The sequence below is a fragment of the Zonotrichia leucophrys genome, chromosome 8, assembly GCF_028769735.1.
Source record: "Zonotrichia leucophrys gambelii isolate GWCS_2022_RI chromosome 8, RI_Zleu_2.0, whole genome shotgun sequence".
NCBI classification, from domain to species: Eukaryota; Metazoa; Chordata; class Aves; order Passeriformes; family Passerellidae; genus Zonotrichia; species Zonotrichia leucophrys.
The window spans coordinates 9,017,895-9,034,415 of NC_088178.1; the positions used below are offsets into that span (position 1 = coordinate 9,017,895).

A 16,521-nucleotide genomic window follows, 5' to 3' on the forward strand; every position below is an offset into this window, starting at 1 on the left:
ACTCTTGTCTCTAAAGAAAGCATAACCTTCAGAATGAGACAGAATATATGGGACAGCAATGCTGCTCTGTGCTTTGGACTTCATCCTTCAGAGCTGCTAATCCAAGCACCTGGCACATGCATTAAATTGACTTCAAAATATTTCTTCCTCCTTCAGCCAAATGCAGGACACAAATTATACTACTGGAATTTCCAGAAGCTACTACAGTGTCAGAGACTTTATTCAGTTATTCTGCAATGTTGAACAATTCTTTTGCGCTTCTCACTTGACACAGACTTATCTCGACACATACCTATACACATATCCTTGTCTTGCCTTCAGATAACCAGTACTTTCATATTTATTTAAGTCATTCAAACCCACAGGAAGCAACTCTCCGTGCTTCCACGTTCTAGCAAAGGCAGTTGTCATAATTTTTGTTCTGATGCTCCTTTACCGTAAAACATTTCTCTGGAGTAGGTTTTATGTTAGAAGTTTGTACATTTGTATGGTTTATTTTTTTTTTTTCTTTTCATAGCTTTGGACAAAAACCTCACAACTGTAGTGCTTGATGCATCTAAGTGTACAGATTATTTTGCCAGCTTCTCTTGCAGTATCTAGAAAAACAAATCTATGATAATCACTGAATTCCTGGCTTCCATGTTACTGTAAGGTGTTCCCCTCTGCAGATTGATTTTATCACAACAAACTATACAAAATATAGACAATTCTAATTTAACTAATATGATTAATATTATAAATGATAGGGTTTTTTAGCTGTACTCCTTTCTGGCTCAAGTTTGCCTCTTCTTTTTGGAAATAGGATTGTGAAAAAGCATCCTTTGAAATTTCTGGTATTTGCTTCTGCTAGGAACAGAGGGCTAGACTGAAGGTCAGCTCTGGCTTGACAAAAATCAGTGTTATTTTCTAGTTTGCTCTCTTTTCAAATTAGGCTTTAACAGAGAATAAAAATGCTGTTAATTATTTCACTGCAAGATAATGAAAGTCTTCCCTTTTGCACCTCAGTTGCACACTTCAGAAAGGATTTTTGAGGCAGAACAGATATATAGCATTTTGCATCTGTGAGAATGCTGCCTATAGCAAATAAATAATAAGGGAAAGAACAAGCTAAGAAATGGTTATCAAGTTGTAAGTATAAGCAGTCACTGGGAGAGATGTTGTAGTTTTTTTATTTACACCCTAGGAATTCTTATTTCACCATTTTCTTTGAGGAATTTGGACATTCCACAGAGTAAATGCTCAAGTAGCTTGCTTTGCCACATACTCCTTGATTCTAGAACTGAGATGCAATAGAGAACATGAAACAAGAATTTTTCAGGAATTATTATCTAGCAAAAAAAAAAAAAAAAAAAGTAAACAACGTTGCCTAATGTCCTGAATCAGTAAAATCAAATGCATCCTCAGGAAAGCCGAAAGCACTGACTACTACTCTATCTTCGATAGACAGACATGCAGGCTTGTGATTTCTGTTTGGCTCCTAGATGATAATTACCTTTACCAAACAAATACCTACCCCATCACTGTAAGGAGCCCTGCATGTAATGTCAGCAGGGAGAGCTGAGAGCAGTTCAGAAAGTAACCAAGCACCTTGGAGGTGAATATTTTAATGTGCCAAGAAACTTGCATTGTTACTCCTTGGGCTGCAGCCACAAGTGTTAACAATGCCTCTCATTTACTTTTCTGACTGTCCAGCATAATATTTTTTACTTTTTAAGAAAGAGTGAGCTACAGAAAATTAAGTTAAATGGACACTTAAAAGTACATGAATGAGACTGCGTGCCTTTTATGTCCCTGCTGGCCCTTTTGATATAAAATGCTACGGCTTCGAGACTCAATCAGTCTTACAGACTGATATTATTGCTTTCTCTCTGCTTTATAAATGGAAGATGCCTTTTCTCTTATATATGAAACTACACAGACAAGCTGTAACTACATTAGCTGAATTAATTACCTACCCCATTTTGTCAAAATATTTCTTACTAATCAAACCCTTGAGAAGGATATGGGTTTTTTTTAATCTGGCTGGGATAAATTAAGAAGTTTGTTCATTATGATCTACTAGAAATAGTTTATCTGTCCAGAATTGTTCTGCATGTACGTTAATGTTAGAATTGGCTGGAATTAATCAATTTTTGCTCTTTTTAACCCATAACAAAGCACTAACATGACAGCAACTACATAGTAGTCAGTGGCTCAAAACACTAATTGTAACTACTTCTGTTGTTGTGGATGGATCAAAATTGAGAAGCTCTTCAAGCCACAATTTATCTCTAAAATAGTACCATTAAAAGACTATACAATTTGTAGTGCTCAGACCTTTTTAAAATAACATCCAAATTCTGAGATCTTTTTATCCCCTTGTATTATAACACCAACAAATTAAAACTAGTGAGCTTAAAAGTATGTTTGTGTTCTTGAATCTATTAAAACTGTTTAAATTAATCATTATTTCCAACATGGACTGCTGAATTCTGGTGAAATCTGGAACTTTCAGATTAAATTTTCTTTATTTCATTTGGATCTGCTGAAACAAAAACTCAGTTTTATAATAGCCTATTGCACTTTCTGATCTTTAGAAAAACTCAAAAATGAAGTAGTGAATGGATAGCATCTGTAAAGAAACAATCTAATGAAGTAAGAGTTTTACAGAAGTAAGAGTAAAGTGCAGGCTTTTTTTCTTTATTTCCTAAGAGAAGTAACAGGGATACCCATTCCATGCAATTCATCTTAGCACTAATGGGCACCAGAACCCTCACAGGAAAAGCTAATTTAATAAACTTCCTAATTCCAACTTGCATCTATATGCTATGATCCTGGTAGTGAAAATATTTATGCTTGTCTTTAATTTTCTTGTCCTATGTGATACCACTGTATCACACAGGACATGTATTTAAATGGGATTATTTGCAGTACTGGATTTAACTAGAGGTATGAAATAACAGTTTAGTGTATAATTTATACCAACTCTGTTTCTATCTTAACGATTCAAAAGATTTTCAGCTATGTCAGTAGAATACCAGTGAAATACCCCTACAACTTCTGAATTTTGACTTGTTTGTGGTCAGTTGCTTACATTTGCTTAGGAATTAGCATTAGAAGGAATCAAAGCAGATGGATTAATGGTCAAGAATACAAATGGTCAAAGGATGAAAGTATAATCTGAATGTTTTGCAAATATGTCACTGCCATATATGAAATGCATTCTGCACATATGTTATTAGTTTCCTGACTGGCATGGAATGAAAAGGCCTACTTTTGGTATTTCAGGTTACAACAGATGTTATTTCTTCCGTGCTTCCAAATTATGATACTTAATATTTAGCACAACTTTAAAGTAGCTATATGAGAGGCAGAGATAGCAATAAAGCCTGCCCAGATTTTGGAGTTTACTGCCAGTATATAAATACAAAGCACCAGGGTTTTTAGTTTGTGTTTGAACCATGAAGAGGATAAGCAAGAACCAGCTTTTAGAAAGCGGCAGGAAAAGAAACCCAAACTGTTTCAAACTGAAGCCTATGATATTTCTAGGGGTTTTTTGAACCCCATTTCCTTGCTCACAGGTGAAAGTGGTTTCTTGCTCACAGGTGAAAGTGGTTTCTTGCTCGCAGGTGAGAGTAGTTTCCCTTTAGGTAAAAAGGCAAGCCATAGCCTGAGGAGGAAAGGGAAGCAGGGTCCACCAATGTCTTCCCAACCATGTTGTGTAACACCAGCTCTGTGCCCGGCATGCAGTCCCACGCAGTTAGCTCAGCAGGACAGCGGTTTGCCCCGAGCACAAATCCCCGCTGCGGTGGCTGCCTGCGGGTGCAGAGGATGTGCTGGAACTCAGGCTGGTGCCACATCGCTGCTCCCTGCTCCTGCTGACAGGTGTCACAGCCTGGGCTGCCGTCCCCTCCCCGGCTAATGGGCCCTGTGTCCTAGGCTGGGGCTTCAAATGGAGTGCTAATGGCGGTCCTGTTCAGAGGAGTGTCTGCACACCTCCAGAAAGCTGCTCTTCTCCATCCCGAGGAGCACTGTGTGGAAAACTGACTGGTTACCAGTGGCAGAAGGCAAAAAGGTATGGGTGTATTATACAGTATTCTTTTGTCATGTTCTGCTTGCACTGTGCTCTGCACAGATGGAATTCAGAATGGGTGGTTTGGATCCTCTACAGACTTAAGTCTGTCCTGAATTCAGGGTGAGTTTGATTGCCTATTAATAAAGTTGAAAATGAGGAATAGCAGTACTAGGCTGAACAGGTAAATGTACCTGTGTGCTCGACAGAGGGAGGTGCTATATGCTGTGTATTTAAATGCAAACAACAGCATGCGATGAACTGAAAGGTTCATGGCTCAGCTCCTTAGAACACAGTATTGTCTAGTGTGTAAATTCTTCAGTGGAAGTTACAAGTTACTACTAATTACTAGTTTAGCAACTTTCAAGATGAGCAGGCCTGTGGGCTCCAAACTGCAGCCTCTGTGATGCTCATTCATGTGCCCTGATTTTGCACTGCCCCTTGTTTGAAAGGGAAATAGGATCATGGGTGAGAATTTGCCATCACACACATGGAGCAGGTGATCAGAATTCATCAATGTCATTTGCAGCTACCCTCAGGTTCAGCAGCCTGTCAAAGGGAATGCAGCAGGCATTAACCTGGTCTTTGTCTGATGCTCAACAGCATGGAGTGGTGGCTGGGGGATGTGGCATTGCTGTGCTACTGCTGCAACACATTTGTTTACTAGTGAAAGTGAAATCCAGTGTACAGTAACGAGAAAAAGCAAGTCAAAATTCCTTAAAAATGCTTAATATGGTGACAAATGTAACACATGTAAAACATTATTATTTTACTGTTATATGTTTTGTTTCTTGTGACTTGATATTGCACTCTTGTTTCCTAAGGGACTTGTTTACATGACCAGAATATGCCTTATGTGGACTTTGCAGTAAATAAGGGTGGTAGGGTGGTACACAGGTATGACCTGCGCACCCTGTCTAATAGCATCTTCTTTGCTCAGAGATGTTTTATTGCAACCCTGAGTGTTGAAACACCTTTTCTTATTTTAATTCTGTCTGTAATTGTACCATTTCAGTTAAGTTTTGCCCAAATTCACACTGGAATTGTGAACAGGATCAAAGTCTGTGGTGTAATTAAACTAATCCCACTCACAAGAATTCAATCTCTTTTCTGAACGCTACTTCTCATATATACAAAATGAGCTTGCTTGTATGTGCTCACATCATCTGTTTCCCATTATGCATGCTTTGAGACCTATATATGAGGAAACATTAAGTAAAATATTTTTATTAGACATTTTAAAGTGCATAAGAAAATGGAGAGAGTAGTGAGCATGTAGGGCAGTAGGTTAAGTGAGCTTGCTGTACCCAAGGCAGCATTTGCACCCTGTCTCGGATAGTGAGACAGTGGGGCTGCACAATTTCAGATTTTTCCTGCAATGACTGCAGCCAGCTCCAGGGTAATAGGTTAAACTTGGCTTTTGTAACCAAAGTGGACAGATTCGCTCTGGAGCCTGAACATTGCACCCTGTGACTCTCAGCTATTCTCTCTGAAGGTTTGCTTTCTCTACAAGTATTCCTGAAGACACTGTTGATGGCTGTATCTACAAAATGACTGTGCAAATGTGGGCTGGTATCCTTATAAAAATGCTGCTTCATGGCTGGTATTAAAATAGTAAGGTTGGTATGGGGTTGTGCTTGGATTGTTAGACTTATTTTCAATATAATTCTACAATTTGGTCTTTTTGGATAGCAAATCTATTATTGCTCACATTTCTAGGCAATTGCTTGAGGATGCTGGTGTTTGGAGCAACCATAAGGGCATTTTGTGCTCTTCTTCATGTTTCACAGTCCTATAAATATGGCTGTATTTTTCTGTGCTCTATTAGGAGGAGTTCTCATTTTTAATGCCGGTAGGATTTTTGGATGTAGCAAAAATACTGTAGCTTTTTGTACCCCAATTTTCAGAAATACCTGTCTTGTATTGCCATGTGAAAAATAAATCAAACTGCCAAAGTTTGGCTGAACTGCAGGAGACCAGAGTGTAAGAAATATCATAGTGGAGAATGCAGGCAGTCAGAATGATGCACCATAATCTGTACTTGTTAATTAAACAATCACAGCTAGAGGTGACATTAGAGCTTTACCTGATTATCAGCAACAGTGTATTTACAAGTAAGAATTATGCCTTCAAAAAGCTTTTTAAAAATGGCAAAATTGTTTTAACAAATGTGCTGCTGCACTGGCAGCTAAGCTGCTGCTCCCTGTGGTTTTGTACTTTATACATCCTCCTTTAAAATATGGCCAAAGGCTTTTCCTTACTGCTGATTAGTATCTCCAGAGTTCTCCACTCACTTAGGGGCTGTCTCTCAGTAAGTGCTGGCAATACCTCATAGTTTTTTCTCTCTTCTGTTTTGGTTCAACTGTGCAGACCAAATAGCAATAGCAAAACTGAAGTGATACAGTTTTAAATTAATTCTGTTTCTAAGGATCTAATCTTGTAAAGTAGTAGATGATTTCTGCAAAAGTCAACATTACTCAATACTTTCCTTATCTCTTTTTATTTGTTTCTTTTTCCCCAAACACAGGATTGGAAATCTGCTAATTTGTCAGCTAATACCTGGTCAGCATGTTATTTTTCAAAATCTGTGTATTATGATTTTAAGTCTTTCTGGGGACAAAAATAATCTGGTGTCTGTCTTCTGCTTTTAAATGCAAATTTAATAAGGAATTTAAATTTAGAGGAAAATAGAGGTTCTATCTCTGTTAGTCTTCAGGCAGCAGCATTATACTACTACTAATTGTGGTGGCACAGGAAGCAGTCATTTCATATAACTGAAGGAGTACATCTGAGCATACAACCACCCTTCATTAGCACCTTTCTAATTATTTCAGTGCCTGTAGGTCAGGATATTTTGCATTGCTCCATTAGAGGTGATGGGCACATATTGTAGACAATGATCTGTGGCTTCATAAACAAAACAATTTCAGTTCTTTATCAACCTGCTATAAATAGGAAACACAGCACAGTTGACCAGGAGAGGAAAAACTCCATCTCCCATTTCTTCATCCTTGAGAACTAAAGCCTCTCTGCCACTAGAGGGTGAGACAACTACAAACCAAACACTTAAGCCTTACTCTTTCCTATAGAAGGTACAAATACAGAAAGTTAACATGCAGAGAAGACCTTGATTATTTGTATTGAGAGGAGAAGGGAGCATACCGTAGGCACAGCACACACTCTTATACTTAAATCCAGAGCTGTGAAGAAATATGGGAAGTTTGTGATAATTAACAACAGTGGAACAAAACTCACGATCTAAACAATAGATTTTTGGACCTTGGGGAGGCATAGTTATAAAAACAGGTTCGGATCTTCATATAAGTACCAAATCAAGCTGTTCTGCTTCAGAAAGAACTATTTTTGGCTTAAAGTGACTTCCTTTTAGTGAAAAAAGGTCTAGCTGCATTTGATCTATACTATCTATACTGAAGATTTTACTTGCTTTCTTGAAGATTTTTGGCTTCTCTAGTATTTATTTCTTTTTACTGCAAAACAGCCTGATGTCATTGCCCTGGAGTACCTTTCAGAAATGCAGATAAATTGTTCAGTGTAGTTTAGTATGGCTCTGCACCTAGTCCTGACGAAAAGCACTAATTCCTACTAACATGTCCAATGTTTATTGACTTAATGTTTTACAAATAAGTCATTTTTTGATGCTTGCACAGTCTCTTAGAAGATTGTTTTTTCTGAAGAATTCTTTAAGTCACAAAGAAAAGATGCCATTTACATTTCAATTTTAAAAAGCTACTCAGATTAGGGATTTAAGAAATCAATACACTGTTTCTTCAGGAACAATATTTCCCAATTTAAAACAAAAATCAAGTCCCACAGGGAACTGTAACATCAAGTACTTCTTTTTTTTTTTTGATCTCACAAAGCTCTCTGAAGAATTCTTTCATTAAATATGTTTTGACAATGCCTGCTGCCTTGTTACTCTGTTGTTCCTTCAGCAATCTGAAGGTCCCAACTCATCTTTCCTTTTTTCCTGAAGAAAGACTTTGAGTTTAGTATTTAGTAAAAATACTTAAGGGCGTGTATAGGGTCAGAAGAAACAAAAGCATGTGTCACTGAGTGGTGGTAGAAGAAGAGGCAAAAGAGAAGAAAACATTAACTATCATAAACAGTTCTACACTATTGCCTGAGAGACTTCAGTAACTTCTTCAGCTTCTATGAATCATTGTGGTGAGAATTAGAGTGAAATTTTGAGGTTCTACTCTAGGTAGGAAAGGGCAGCATTAATCTTTGTTTAGGAATTACAGTTTTCTGCTACAGAGTGATCAGAATTTTGTTGAAAGTGCTTTGTATTTATCAGCATCATTTTAATTTTAGGGAAATTAACATCTTAGTTTGAAGTTGCATGCAGGACTTACATTTTCTGGCCTGCAAACCCTTCATGCCCAGGCTTAGCTGCATAGCCAGATTTTGCTGCCTGCTTACTTAAAGCATAGAACAAGTCCTTATTGAACCTTGTTGAAACAAACAGGGCTTAGGAACACATTGGTTTCTATTTAACATTACCTTAATTCTGCTATTAATATTGGTTTACTCTTGATTCTTGTATAATATTCACATAACTTCAGGGAATCTGTGGAATGATTTATCCTTTTTAAAAATAAGGCATTAGTAGAGCAATGAATGCTTACTGTTGGTTTTTTTTGTTTGTTGGTTTTTGTTGCTGTTGGGAGGGCTTGTTTTGTTTTTTAGGATTTTAACTGAAAGGAAGGAAATTATGAAATGCTCTCGTGCTGACATTAAAAATCCCTGGCCCCCTTCTACGGGCTCTTTTCTTTTAGTGTCCTAAATACCATAGGAGCAATAGAGTGTTTACAGTTGGAGGCAATGGTTGCTTTCTTCATTTCAGAAGATGATATTTTGAGCTCTATCAAACAATTTTAACCTTCAAGCCTATCCAAAAGCTTTCCTGGGAGGCACAAAGAAAAATGCACAGAACAGTCATCTAGAATATTGTGTTGCTATTCTGAATGGAAAGTATGAAGTGCTGAAAGCACAAGATTTTTTTTTCTTATTAAATTACAAGCATATTTAGCACAGTTCCTTATTCTACTTTGTCTTCAGCATCTTTCTGCTTGATGATTTCTCTAGGATTTGCAGCTATCCAAACAGCTTTCATTAATTCAACACATACCATCTTTTTCTGGACAACACAACATAGTTTTTATGGTTGAGAAATCTGGACGTCTGTCCAGCTTTTATCTCCCTCCATTACAGAAACACCACTTAGCTGCCTACTAGTTTCTAAGGCTTAGAGCCAGACCCAACACCAAATTCAATTACTAAACTCATTACATTTCACCACACTCTATACCAGTGTCAAAATCTTGTTAGCAGAAAGACTCTTTCAGTTGAGCTGTTATTTGATTTTAAGAAAAAAAAGCTTGAAGTAAAAAGCCTAGTCCCTCTCTCAGATTCTAAGGCATTGTTGCTATCTTTCCCTCAAATCTAAAGGCTAGAGGCTGGAAAAACCACATCTGTATGACACCTGAAAAGGGTTTTAGGGGAGGGTTTGTTCTGTTAAACTTGTAATAGATTAACAATGATAAAACCAGTAGAAACATCTCGGTCAGGCCATGGAGAGCCTGTCAGGCTGTGGTTGAAGGTGTGAACTGCCCAAGCCCAGGCCTGACTCTGGAAACTCACCTTTTGCTTGTGGAGTGGTTGGTTGGAACCAGGAGCTTCTGTATTTTTGCAGTTTCCTTCAGATAACCTAAACCCAGCTTTAACTGAGTTACTTTTCTTGTAGCACTTTTGCTGGCTAGCAGAAATTCAGGATATAGCTGCCCACTGAGGGCCACAGGCCCCTGAACATGAATGCCGTTTCTTTTCCCTGGGAAACAAAACCTGGCAGCCCAGGTTCCTGATGTCGGTGTGCAGGAGGCATTTGGAACTGTCAAGACAACTCAAGTTGGACATGGTGGCAGCTTGGGTCTGGGACACAGCCTGAGCCATTTGGAATTTCAGCAGGCGGCCGCCCACTGAGGGCCACAGGCCCCTGAACTCCAACGCCGGCCCTTTTCCCTGTTAAACCATACTCAGCAGCCCAGGTTCCTGGTGTCAGTGTGCAGGAGGTGCTTGGCACTTGGCATCAAAGCCTGAGCTGGTGTTGGTGGCAGCTTAGGGCTGGGACACATCCTGCACTGTTTGGAATTTCAGCAGGCCGCTGCCCACTGAAGGCCACAGGCCCCTGGGCACAACCCGTCCCTCTTCCCCTGGGAAACAAAACTCAGCAGCCCAGATTCCTGATGTCAGTGTGCAGGCACTGTCAAAGCAGCCACTTGAGTGCCATTTTTTCTTCCATTCCCTGTTCTCTACTGTGCAAAGCAGTTCCTCAGGCTCTCTTGGAACAGCAGTGCTTGTTGCTTTGGCGGCACTTTGGTGCTCTGGGATTTGGGGAGCTTTGCTTGTCTGTATAAGCTCCTTCTCTCCTCTGCATGTGGCTTCGTCCCAGCTTTAGCTGATGTGACATTCCTTTCACAGAAACATGAGTGGGAATGGCAGGTAGCAGCACAGTGCTCATTGCTGCTAATTTCAAATGGGACTGCCAGTTAGAAGCTGAAAATGCTGTTTTGTAAATTGCACCTCCAGACAGGCTACACAGCACTAAGCAAAGAGCCAGGAAAACCCTACCGTCCACTTTCTGAGACCTTGGAAAGAAGGGTAGGTTCATTATACTTGTTGGTTTTAGAGTCTGACAGTATTTTTAGGCCTGAAGAACTCAGTGATACACATTCAAATTCATCATTCTAACAGTTTTCAACTTTCACAGTAAATTATTTGTTTTAAAGGTTGAACATGTCACATGGTAATAGCATCTAACCAGCAGCTATGAAATGTCGAAGGAATCAGAGGAGAGAGGGAGAAATCTCAGTAAGCAAAAGATAATGACTGGGACAGCAGAACACAAACAGCCCAAACAGACACGATGGGGGGAACTCCAAAACCTTAGATTTTACTTTGTTTTTGGGTCATGTTGTAACATCACAAAGATCATGCCTGTCATATAAACTTAATCTGAACTTTTTTGTCAGGCTTTGACTTATGCAAGTGCCAGAGGAAATGGATGGTAAGACAATGGATCAAATTCCGAACATGTTGGTATATGACGAACTGGAATTTTAAAATATATTTTTACTTATTTGTGTTTTTTATTTTTTGTGGTACAACACTAAAGCTCAACAAACAAAGTATTTTTTTGTTCTTATTCCATTTTTTTTTCCCCAACCACATCCAGCTCCAGGCGGAAGAAAGACTTAAAGATAGTTTAGCAGAAGGAAAACTTCTTGGAGAACAACCCTCATACTATGAATCTGATACATTTATCTGCTTTTGTGGAGAAGGTGTTATTTTAAATTAAAAAAAAAAAAACACATCAAGCTATTGACTGAAATTTCTAGAAAAAATCAACTTAATGCTGTTAATGTACCTTCTTTATATTGTACACTAAGCCACAGTGTAAGTTTCTTCAACCATGCAGGTACATGTAAGGACCCTCTTGGAGAACCATCTCTTTTATAGAAGACAAACTCAAACTTTAAAATGCAGCCATTGTAAAATACTAAGTTTTATTTCTGTATTTTTGCTTACTTTGGGTGGGAGGAAAATACTAAATTCTTAATTTTGTTGTAAGATGTAGTATAGGTAGGAAGAGTATTTCTACAATACAGACTAAAAGAATGAATCGTACTGGCTTTGACACATGATGTATGTTAGTGTATGAGGCCTGTTGTCACAGAATATATGGAATTCTAAGGTGTCTGCACTAAGGTCACTGAAGTTCATAATTGTATGGAGCAGGAAAATACTAATATAATTAATTGAAATGAAATATTAAATATTGTATACTCTGTTGTATTATTTGGAACTGAATGGTTTTATAAGGTATAATCACGCTCTCGGAGTGTTTTTGCGTTGCTGCTGTAAACAGGTTATGCCTTGTTAGGGTGCTGTGGTTGAAATGCTGCTGTTCACTAATGCTGTTTGTCGTGCCATGGACAGCAGTGTTCTGTCACCCTTCATTCCTGTTCCATGCAGGCTTCTTGAGAGATGATCTCTGCACAAACCTGACTCAGCTCACAGAACTCCTGATGTGCAGATGAGCTGCAGCATGTGCTCTTTGTCTTTGCTGCATTTGCTTGACAATTACAAATAAAAACTACTGGTAGATCATGAGGTCTGGGATCAGTGTAACCTTCTCCATTTTCACTGGGAAAACCTAAACATAATAAGGAAAAAATAGCAATTTCATTTTCATCTATGGTTAATTCAATTTGGTAATACCAAATATGGGCATATCTGAGTTCTGTCTTTTGGGGAAAATCTGAACTGAGACAAATTTGTCGTTAAAGTAACACTGGAAGTTTTGAAGCAGTCAACATCTGGCAAATAAAGGAGGAAAAATTCAAGGTTTTTTTTTTCAAAACAGTTTCATAGAAATGAAGACAAAATTTCTGTTTTGGGGCATGGGGGAGAAGGGACTTTCAGGCCTCTGGTTAGAGAAAGAAAAGTATCATGAAGATGTTGGTAGACTTCCCTTGTATCAAATCTTCCAAATTAATGAAGAAGCCCAAAATATTTAATTTAGGATAATTTATTTGAATTTAGGATATAAGAAGTGAAACACCTCAAAATAATAAGAGTATTGCTGGCAGCTTTCCACTCTGGACTACTGATGTCAAAGTGAATGATTGAGGTATCATGCCAGATTTTAGAAGTGAGTGCAGCATATAACAAACAAGTGACAGGAACAGTTAATTTAGGAAAAAGAAGTTATAAGGAGCAAACTGATACAGCATAGCAATATATAAAAACAAGAAAAGTCATCTTGAGGTAGTTGTAGTGGTTCTGCTATTTAATAACTGTATATAAAAGGTTTGGTTAGGACTGCTTTTCTGTGTTAGGTGTCCTGGAATCCTTTTTTGGAAGGTGTAGACAGAGGTCATAGAAGTCATAGCTGAATAGAACAAAATGGGAAGGAATATTAGTAGAGCAATCGCCACTTTTAAGTGCTGCAAAGTGTGCCCTGAATCTGTCAGCAGGATTTCTGTTTTTGTTTTTCAGAAGAAAAAGTACAGCAAAACAGATCAAACCTAACATTTTTTGTCTGAGTCCCCATCACTCACTAGAGGAAATGACAAACTCATTTTATGTGATTTTTATGGCTATGCCCTCCCCCTTTCCCTCAATTCTGTTTTATTCATTAATTGCAATTCTCAGTTTTTGTTCCAGGCTTTTTAAGCTGGATTATCACCTTTTCATTCCAATATTCTCTCCTAGTTGCCTGTAGTTATCACTACCTTTTTATAACAGTTGATTTCATAACCTTTTGATCTGCTTTAGTACTTAACTACCTGTACTTTATAACACAATAGTAATTATTTTTCCTTATGAAAAAACCCAGTTTTGTTTTCAAACTCCTGAAAAATTTAAATTTAAATGACATAAACATTCATTAAACTTTATTTATGGCCCAACTCACAAATACTCAGTTAACTGCAGTGCACAGAAGATATTTTCAAGTTAAAAAACTACTTCTTTAAATGTACTGGGGGAATTCATACGAAGTTGCCAATAGAAATTTCAAAGATGGGGAATATTTACATGAAGAATCCCAGTTAAAAAAATCCAAATAAACTAACTGAGAGGCAATGTAATTACATCAAAAATCTTCAGGAACCACAGTAGATATTTGTTATCTGTTAAGATAAATATTCACTTTAAATTAAATGATCCAGGCATATAGTTGTCTATCTTTCACTTTTCTATTGTGTTTTGTGTTAATAATGTTTTTGGTTAAATGCTCCAAACATTTGGCAGTAAGCCTTCTCCTTGGCCTTCTCCTTTATTTTCACCATGCTGCAGATGATTGTCTTCTGATTTGGCTTTTTTTTTAACTGAAAAAAATCTATTCAGTGGTACTGAATAGATTTAAGACCTTCAATAAATCTCATGGATGTGATTGCTGTACCACCATTGCTCCTACCCTATTAGCATGGATTTAACTGTGAACTCCCAGGAGAAGAATTAGTGATCAGAAAGGTCTGTTTCTGAGTTTTTGCTGTTTAGAATGAATGATGCTCAGTCTCTGGACTAAAGCTTGGTTTAGAAGGTTGCTGTTCATGTTTCAATATAATGCTGTCATGGTTAAGCCATATCAAGTTGAGCACCAGGTGTTGAACCTGACATAGCACAAGTAAATCCCCATGTCAGCACTTGCCAATCACAGCATACAGTTCCAGAAAAATAGGAGTGTAATCTATGGAAGATAGATAGACTTTTCACCAAAGAGAAGCTATACCAGCAACTCCAGGCAATTGCTTGGGGAATATAATTGCACCCAAAGGGAAAGGACACATTCATTGGTCAGTTATACTTTACAAAGCCAAGAGAGTTAATTCTCAGATAGCAGATGAATCACCTACCATGGCTTATTGTTAATTTATTATCATAGAACCATGGACGACCCACTTGCGAGGGACCTGAAGTGTTGTCTGGTTCAATCATTTTTGGCAAAAGCCAAGACAAGGTGACCCAGCCAAAATCTTTGTTGGGGAATCCGCCAATTCCCTGAGGAGATAATTCCAATGGCTGATTGCTCTCATGGTGAAAATTATTCCTCTTGTGTCCAATTGGAATTGACCCAGGAGTAACTTGCACCTATTATCCCTCCTCTTTTCCACATGACTCCTTGTAAAAAGGCAGTCTCCAGCTTTTTTAGTCAAGTCTTATAGTTCTTTAAATATTGGAACATGGTCATACAAGATCTCTCCTTCTTTCCTCAAGGCTGAATAAACACAGGCATCTCAGCCTTTCCTTATGGAAGGCTTCCTAGTCCTTGGATCATCTTTGTTGCCCTTCTCAGGACCCTGCCCAGCCTATCCCCATCTTTCTTTATAGTGGGGAGCACGGCTGAACACAGCATCCCAGCTGTGGCCTGGCAAGCACAGAGTGGGATCATGCCTTCTTTACCTCTACTTGTGATGCCCTTGTTGATGCAACCCAGCATCCTTTTTGCTTTCCTTGCCACAGCAAGGCTTGTTGTCATTCAGGTTGTGAATAAAAATATAGGCAATCTGTTTACTGGATTTATTTTCTGTACAAAATAATAATAATAAAAAAAGGCAAAAAAGGAAAGGCAAATTGTCCTGAAAAAAAACCACAACTGAATTCTGTCTTTTCAGAACATTGGTACTAATTGCAAGAATAGAGGAGTGAAATAAGAGTGGTTTCTGATGTCTTTTAAAAAAAGAGTTGCCTGGAAGATTTTTGGAAATTAAAAATAGGCAATAAATACATAAGGCTCAGCTACCTGCTAAAAGTTGTCAACTCTTAATTTTACATCTGTTGTTGATCACACTGCAGGACTTGATAATATGTTTATGATCATGTCGCTGCAGTGGAAGAGGCAAAGTTAAATTGTCACATCTAGTCAAGTAGGGGTCCTGGTCTTTCATGTATATTTGATGATAAACAGTCCCACTGAAGCCTGGCTGGTGTATTACAGCAGTACCCTTACAGCAAGGTTTGTGATTCTTTGCTGCCTCAGGCATAAGCATCTATATCTCTCAAGTTGTTTTAAACCAAGTAGAATTAAAATTATACAGACTTTTAACAAAAGAGTAGTTTCATCTGTAATCCTGGTTTTGTCTTAAGGGTTATCATTTTGCATTTTGTTTAGCAACTGAGTGAGAGAAGCTGTGCCAATAACTGCTAGATGCTGGCAAATAATTACTTGGCATTCAAGTCAAGTAAACATTTTATATACTATAAAGTTATTTAGCATTTAAATTTCAGAGTAACTTATGATCTGTGGTATTAACTTTAGCTTCCTTCCTTCCTCTTACATGATCAAACTTAGTAAATGTAATTTCAAATGTACTTCTATGTTCTGTTTGTAACTATCCCCCTGAAACTATCTCCCCTATAGGATAAGCTGCCATATTGCAGTAATGAAACCTGACAAGATGCCTCGAATCTCAATACATTCAATAACAAAGTTCAAGATGAAAATTACTTAAATAAAGGGCTGTAAGTATTTGGTTGCTATTTTTTTGTGAATTCAGTTTTTTTATGAGGAAAGGACAAACACATACACCCATTTCAGCTGCATACAATAGGCCATTGTCATTTGCTCTCACTGAGCAATGCATATTCATGCTCTCAGCAGTTCGATATGTACTCCTATCATTACCTCTCCTGAGATCTGCCTTGATTCTGTCCTGAGTGTCACTCCAAACAGCAGATTTGGAGCTAGAAAACTTTATAATATAAAGGTTTTCCTGCTGTCTATGTTGCAGGTGTAAATATGCCTTTGAAACAATTCTGGAGGTGAGGAAATATTTATCTCATTTAGCTGTATTTAGCTGTATTTTTTGAATGGTTTGAAAAATTACTTTTGAGATATTTTCTATTATTTAATGAAGAAGTTTTTATCCATTTAAAGCCAAGAACCA

The 16,521-nt window shown here is 37.9% G+C and overlaps 1 long non-coding RNA gene across 1 annotated transcript; it reads left to right on the forward strand.

Moving 5' to 3' along the window:
- Positions 1 to 3,677: 3,677 nt before the first annotated feature.
- Positions 3,678 to 16,092, forward strand: LOC135451310 (uncharacterized). Its single transcript, XR_010441270.1, has 3 exons — positions 3,678 to 4,054; positions 5,547 to 5,670; positions 15,996 to 16,092. It is a non-coding gene; the product is annotated as an uncharacterized LOC135451310 (long non-coding RNA).
- Positions 16,093 to 16,521: the final 429 nt, after the last annotated feature.